Source organism: Triticum aestivum, chromosome 2D (genome assembly GCF_018294505.1).
Source record: "Triticum aestivum cultivar Chinese Spring chromosome 2D, IWGSC CS RefSeq v2.1, whole genome shotgun sequence".
In the NCBI taxonomy this organism is placed as follows: Eukaryota; Viridiplantae; Streptophyta; class Magnoliopsida; order Poales; family Poaceae; genus Triticum; species Triticum aestivum.
The window spans coordinates 174,328,937-174,336,102 of NC_057799.1; positions in this window are offsets into that span (position 1 = coordinate 174,328,937).

A 7,166-nucleotide genomic window follows, 5' to 3' on the forward strand; every position below is an offset into this window, starting at 1 on the left:
GCCATCCTGCTGCTCCGGTGCAGGTGCCATTTTTTCTTCTTCTATATAAATACTCTAAACTGCTGTAACAAAACACAAAGAAAACTTTAAACCACAAAATTAGCAAGCATCCATTTTTCTTGAACTGAACCATCATTTCTGTATAGGTACATTTTTTTCATCAATATATTTATCAAAATGAAAGTAGGAAACCCAAAGAACTACATGTAATATTCTGCACACATCTAAACTGATCGAACTAGTCTAGGGATCAACAATTGCCTGTGTGGAGCTTTGTGCAGATTTTTTACGAAAAATAGGGGGGCTATCTGAATGTACTCAAGATTTCTTTATTAACCATTTTTTTCTGAAAAAGAAGAGATTCTATCAATAGAAGTTGAACTCCTTTTTGCCACGAATAAGTAAACATTTAGCTAAATGCTCTAGCACACGTGTTGTACTATTTTGTTCATGAACTGCTACTTTTTTTGGTTTTTACTAAAGTATCACATAAAAATTTCTGAACTATCTTTCCGGTACCAAGTACATTGAACTATTGATTTTTCTATTACTAAACTGCTATAAGTATATGAGGAAAACAACAATACATAGTAGGAGCACCATTTTTCATCACCTCATTCAGGGTTAAGGTAAAGTATAAATTCAGTCTTTTCAAAAAAATTCTAGTGTTAGCTTCAGCAGGGGAAGCCACTGACCTAGGCGAGAAGCAGAAGCACCTTGGCTACTCATCGATGCACGGCAGTGAAAATCACACTGTAGGGGAGTGTTGTCGGAGGAAGTTCATATGGCTGGAGCTAGACGGTCGTAGGGAGAGGGAGGGAGTGCTAACCGGCTTGCCAAGGGGCTCGGTAGTGGGGGTTCCTCCCAGGCACCGGGATAAGAAGCATGGAGGGGGAAGGGCCTGGTGTGGCGGCGGCAATCGACGGTCGGGGACCTGGATCTGGGTGCAGGGGTGGGGCAGCGGCCGGATCCAGGTGTCGAGCCAGTGTAGTGGCTGGATGAGGCACGACGGTCTGATCTAGGTCTCGCGGTGCCGCATCACCGGTGCGGGAGTGTGGGGCTCGCGACGGCAAGATCCCGGCTGTGGTGGAGGTGTGGGGTTCCCCGACGATGCGTGGGGGTTGTGTTGGTTGTGGCAGCGAGATCCCGGCATTGGCGGTGGGGCGGGGCCGCGGTGGCGGGATCCGGCGGTTGGAGGCGGGCCGTGCTGGCGGTTGGAGGTCGGGGGAGAGGGCGGCTCGGCGGAGGTCAGCCGTGGCTGCTCGCCGACGGAGGAGAACAGTTGAAGGCCGGCGTGGCCGCATGTTGGAGCCATGTGTGGCGATGGTTGCGTGGGGGGGTCTGGATCAGGAGGGGGGAAGTGGTGGGCGTGGGGCATGGTCTTTTTTCATCTGCAAGTTCTGGAAGTTTGGGAGGGAGCAGTCGGGCCCTTAAAGGGTGACGGTGATCCGAATAACTATTCTAATCCTGGGATTAGAATAGTGCTGTCCTATAAGGGCCTAACTACTCCCTCCCAAACTGATCTGTTATTCGCGTATATACATCTGGGCTATTCTGTTTCGCGTAACAGAATATTATTCTGTTACCCTATTGAACTGACGTAGTTTACAGATTGGACTGGCATGGGTTTCTACTTGAATTGATCTTCTTGCGTCTACGACGGACGGAAACAAGGGATGCAATGGGGAGCTTCTGGGGGTTCTCCGGCGCGGTGTTGCGGGCCATTCGTTGCCAGAGGAGACATGTAAGGGGTTCCGCACATGCGCGCTCTCACCTGGTCGTGTTTCGCGATCTCAAGTCACCGGAGGTGACGGCGTGGGCATTTGGCGGCGGACGTGTTTTGGGCGTTGATGTTTACCGTGGTGTTCGTAACTGAGGGAGTCCTAGACTAAGGGGTCCACGGGCGTCCGGCCTGTTGGACATGGGCCGGACTGATGGGCTGTGAAGATACGAAGACCGAAGACTCTCACCCGTGTCTGGATGGGACTCTCCTTGGCGTGGAAGGCAAGCTTGGCGATCAAATATGAAGATTCTTTTTCTCTATAACCGACTTTGTACAACCCTAGCCCCCTCCGGCGTCTATATAAACCGGAGGGCTTAGTCCGGATTGGCGGATAGACACTCATAGTCATACAGGCTAGACTTCTAGGGTTTTAGCCATTATGATCTCGTGGTAGATCAACTCTTGTAATACTCATATTCATCAAGATCAATCAAGTAGGAAGTAGGGTATTACCTCCATAGAGAGGGGCCGAACCTGGGTAAACATTGTGTCCCCTGTCTCCTGTTACCATCGACCTTAGATGCATAGTTCGGGACCCCCTACCCGAGATCCGCCGGTTTTGACACCGACATTGGTGCTTTCATTGAGAGTTCCACTGTGCTGTCCTCAAAGGGTTTTGATGGCTCCTTCAATCGTCAACAATGATGCTGTCCAAGGGGAAACATTCCTCCCCGGACAGATCTTCGTGTTCGGCGGCTTCGCACTGCGGGCCAAATCGCTTGGCCATCTGGAGCAGATCGATAGCTACGCCCCTGGCCGTCAAGTCAGATTTGGGAGCTTGAACTACGTCGCGGATATCCGCGGAGACTTGATCTTCGACGGATTCGAGACCACGGCAGTCGCTCCCCGTCGCCACGATGAACACGACTTAAATCTTTTATCGGAGCACACTCAGGAAATTGCGCCTGTAACTACTCCAGCCTTAGATCTGGAGAAGATCGCGACATCTGAGGATGGGAAGCTCAACCCCGCCACGGAAGCCGCAGACTCCGCGGCGTTGGAGCCGCACACAGACCTAACCTCGGGTGATATCTGTGTCTCTGGAACCTCGGACTCGTTTCCGGCCATAAGTTCCGAACCATGTGTGTCCGCGCATGTCAAGCTGGATCGGTCATCGATCGTCGAATTCAGCGCTGCGGACATCCTTCGATACTCGCCTTTAGGCAACGTGTTAAACTCACTAAAAATATGTCCTTAGCGGGGGACTAACAGCCGAACTATGTCCGGTTCGAACTGGAGGCTGATGACGGGGAATTTCGCTTCCCACCCGCCACCCACTACATAGCCACTATGGAGGACTTAATCGACATGCTAGATTACGGCTCCGAAGACATCGACGATATGGACGACGATGCCGATGAGGAGCAGGGCCAAAACCCGCCGTTTACCGGACGCTGGACGGCCACTTCTTCGTACGACGTATACATGGTGGATACACCTAAAGAAACTAAAAACGATGACAAGGAAGATCCAGTTGAGGATAAACCTCCTGAGACACAGCCCAGACATCGGCATCAGCGGCGCCGCCCCAAGTCACGTCGTGCAAAAGACAGCAATACCGGCACCGGAGAAAACAATACTCCGGACGATGCCGAAGACAATGAAGACACCGTTGGGGCAATCTCCGAACAGGATGAACGGGAAGACGGGCACATTAGCCCTGATGAACAGGCCATACATGAAGACTCGGAGGACAGTAATTATCGTCCACCCTCCGAGGATGAGGAGAGCCTCGGCAACAAGGATTTCATCGTGCCTGAGGAACCTCTCGAGCAGGAGCGCTTTAAACACCGGCTAATAGCCACTGCAAGGAGCCTGAAAAAGAAACAGCAGCAGCTTCAAGCTGACCAAGACCTGCTCAACGATAGATGGACAGATATCCTAGCAGCCGAAGAATATGGCCTTAAGCGCCCAGCCAAAAGTTACCCGAAGCACAAATTGCTACCTCAGTTCGATGACGAGGCACCGGAGCCCGTACCATCATCGCGCAATGCGGCTGACCGACCACCATGCGGTCGGGATAAAGTGGCAACTCAAGCCGAACACCAGCCCGCCCCACCTCGTCGTAAAGGCAGAGATAAAGCAGCTCGGGGTTATACATACGACTTTCGACAAGACCTGGAAAGTAGAGCAGGACATACCAGATCGATCTACGGATCGCGAGGACATGCCCCGACATGTGACAACGGCTGCCTATTTGGACATGACAAACCTAATAACGGCCTGGCCGAACACCGCAGACGGACTCCATCCGAGCTACGTCGCGACGTGGCCCAATATAGAGGCGCCGCACACCCACTCTGCTTCACTGACGAAGTAATGGAGCATGAATTCCCAGAAGGGTTTAAACCCATGAATATCGAATCATACGATGGAACAACTGATCCCGCGGTGTGGATTGAGGATTTTCTTCTCCATATCCATATGGCCTGCGGAGATGACCTCCACGCCATCAAATACCTCCCATTAAAACTCAAAGGACCAGCTCGGTACTAGTTAAATAGTTTGCCTAAAAACTCTATTGGCAGCTGAGAGGACTTGGAAGATGCCTTCCACGACAACTTCCAAGGTACATATTTCCGGCCACCAGATGCCAATGACTTAAGTCACATTGTCTAGCAGCCCGGAGAGTCAGCCAGGAAGCTCTGGACTAGGTTCTTAGTTAAAAAGAACCAAATCGTAGACTGTCCGGACGCGGAAGCCCTAGCGCCCTTCAAACACAGCGTCCGAGACGAGTGGCTCGCCCGCCACCTCGGTCAGGAAAAACCAAAATCCATGTCAGCCCTTACCGCTCTGATGACCCGCTTTTGCACGGGAGAAGGCAGTTGGCTTGCTCGTAGAAGCAACTGCGCCAGCGATCCGGGCACTTCCGAAGTCCGAGATGGCAATGGCAGGCCACGACGCAGCAAGCACAAACGTCGCAATGATAATGAAAGAACGCATGACACAACGGTCAACGCCGGATTCAGCGGTCCCAAACCCGGTCAACGGAAAAAGCCATTCAAGGCGAACATAAATGGACCATCCAATTTAGACAGGATATTGGATCGGCCCTGCCAGATTCATGGCCACCCCGACAAACCAGCTAATCATACCAATAGAAGCTCTTGGGTCTTCAAGCAGGCCGGCAAGCTCAATGCCAAACACAAGGGGAGGAGGCCGCCCGGTGATAGCGACGACGAAGAGACTCAACAACCAAATACCGGGGGTCAGAAGCAATTTCCCCCCGAAGTAAAAATAGTGAACACGGTATACGTGACACACAACCCTACAAGGGAGCAGGAGAAGCACTCCCTCCGGACTGAGGATCATACTACGGCAACCTCAGCCGAAGTACAAAGCGGTCTTATTAAACCGCATACCTTGTTGGCCATTAAGCCACCAAACTTCGTTCAACAGGATCGTCCAATTCCGGAGCGGGACTAGCAGTTCGGTTTCCGCCGTCCACCTCACATACCCGCGAAATCTGTACCGCACATGCATAACTATGCACTCAAGATACCCTGGGCAACGGCGGAAGCACAACACGGACAAGCCTGCAAGTACTTGCATAACCTCTGTTTCCTTTTAACTACTCTTTCTTTTTCATTATCCTTTACCACAGGTGACGCAAAGACAGGCCATCTTATGGACTCCATCAGAGTTCGGTTTCGTACACTCACCTAAGGGCTATTTCCGTCAAGGAGCCCCCTCACCGAGGACGGGCGACACTGACGTGCGACAGGAGGTCCAAAATTACTTTTTGTAGACCATACTCTTTATTTCGAGCCTGTAAAGTGCCTTTTTCCTCCGCCACCAACCCCGGGCATGTCAAATTGCTGGGGCTGCGGCTTTGTTTTCTATGAAATATCGATTGGCATATCACTCAGGTCCTAGTAAACATAATCCGCATCCAGCATTCGCTTTTTTCTAAAAGAACTGAATTAGGCCCCTGTGGTTGTTTCACACATGCACCTCGGCATAACTTGCCAGGGGCTCGGTATGGGAGCAAATGAGTTGCCGACAAGTCCGAACAGCTTTATAGCGTACTTCGGCGTCACGAGTTTGGCCTTATATGCATCAGCTCCGAATCATGTATTGGGTCAATAGTTGGGTTGCCCGGCTCCTGTGCTTGCTACCTTACGTTTCGCTCTATCGGCTAAGGTAGTAAAGGGAGAACTACTGCGATTGTGCTTCCGGTTCACCTGGTCAAGCACCTCAATAGAGAAAGCTGAAAACTGACTGTCATGATGCGGCGAGAGCTGGTCAACCACTCGATGACTTATTGGAATCTCGCGCGATTCCCTCCGTATTATACGAAGGACCTTTTTCTTCAGGTCATATATGTAACGTGTCGTATTGGAATAAGCCGTTTACATACCAGGGGCTATATGGTAGTCCCACCATAAAACTCCTATGGCTAAGTCAAAGTGTTAATGCCCTATAGTCCGATTTCCTAGTTCACCGCATTGAGACCTCCTTAAGGGACCAAGACGTTGGGTTAAGAGTGATCAAATGCTTTTCCGAACACCCCCGTACTTTATACTAGGGGGCTGAAGCCGACGACTGGAAAACTTCCAGATTAATACAAAAACGGCCGCACAGGAGGAACAAAAGTTTTAGGCGAAACTACAAAAAATAGCCTTATTATAATATTGTCTTTTCCAAATTTCCATACATTTCACTCGAATATCATGTTTTTCGAGCATTGACCCTCTATCAAGCGGGCACCGTCCAGGACATCCTCGAAATAATGCTCTGGTGCGTGATGGTCCTCGCCCTTGGGTGGACCATTCGCTGCAACATCAGTGGCCTTCATCTTCGCCCAGTATGTCTTGACACGGGCAAAGGCCATCCGTGCACCTTCAATGCACGCTGACCACTTAATGACGTCGATACGCGACACCGCATCAGCAAGTCGCCGCACCAAGCCAAAATAACTATCCGGAATTGGCTCGTTCGGCCACAGCCCGATCACGGCGTCCCTCATGGCAGAATCGGATAGTCTATGGAGCTCGGCCCATTGGGTCATCTGTTCATGCAGCAACAGTGGGTGTTTTGACGCACCTAACTGCGACCAGAAAAGCTTCTCCGTTGCATACCCTTCTTGTGCTTGGTAAAACTGCGCCGCATCGGAAGCACTCTTTGGCAGGCCCGATAACTCGTCTGGAGAACTCCACACTTGATTAAGTGGAGCATAATTCGGATCGCCGAACTTAGTTTGCAATAAAAAGGGCTTACCAGCCACGATTTCCCCAGCTTGTCGGATCTCCTCCCGGGCCGCTCTAGATTCGGACCGCGCTTCTTTCGCCTCTCATAAGGCCTTGTTAAGATCAGCCGTTTTGGCTTTATTATCCTTCTCGAGGATTTCATACCAGCTAGCGGCATCCTTTAGCTCACGTGT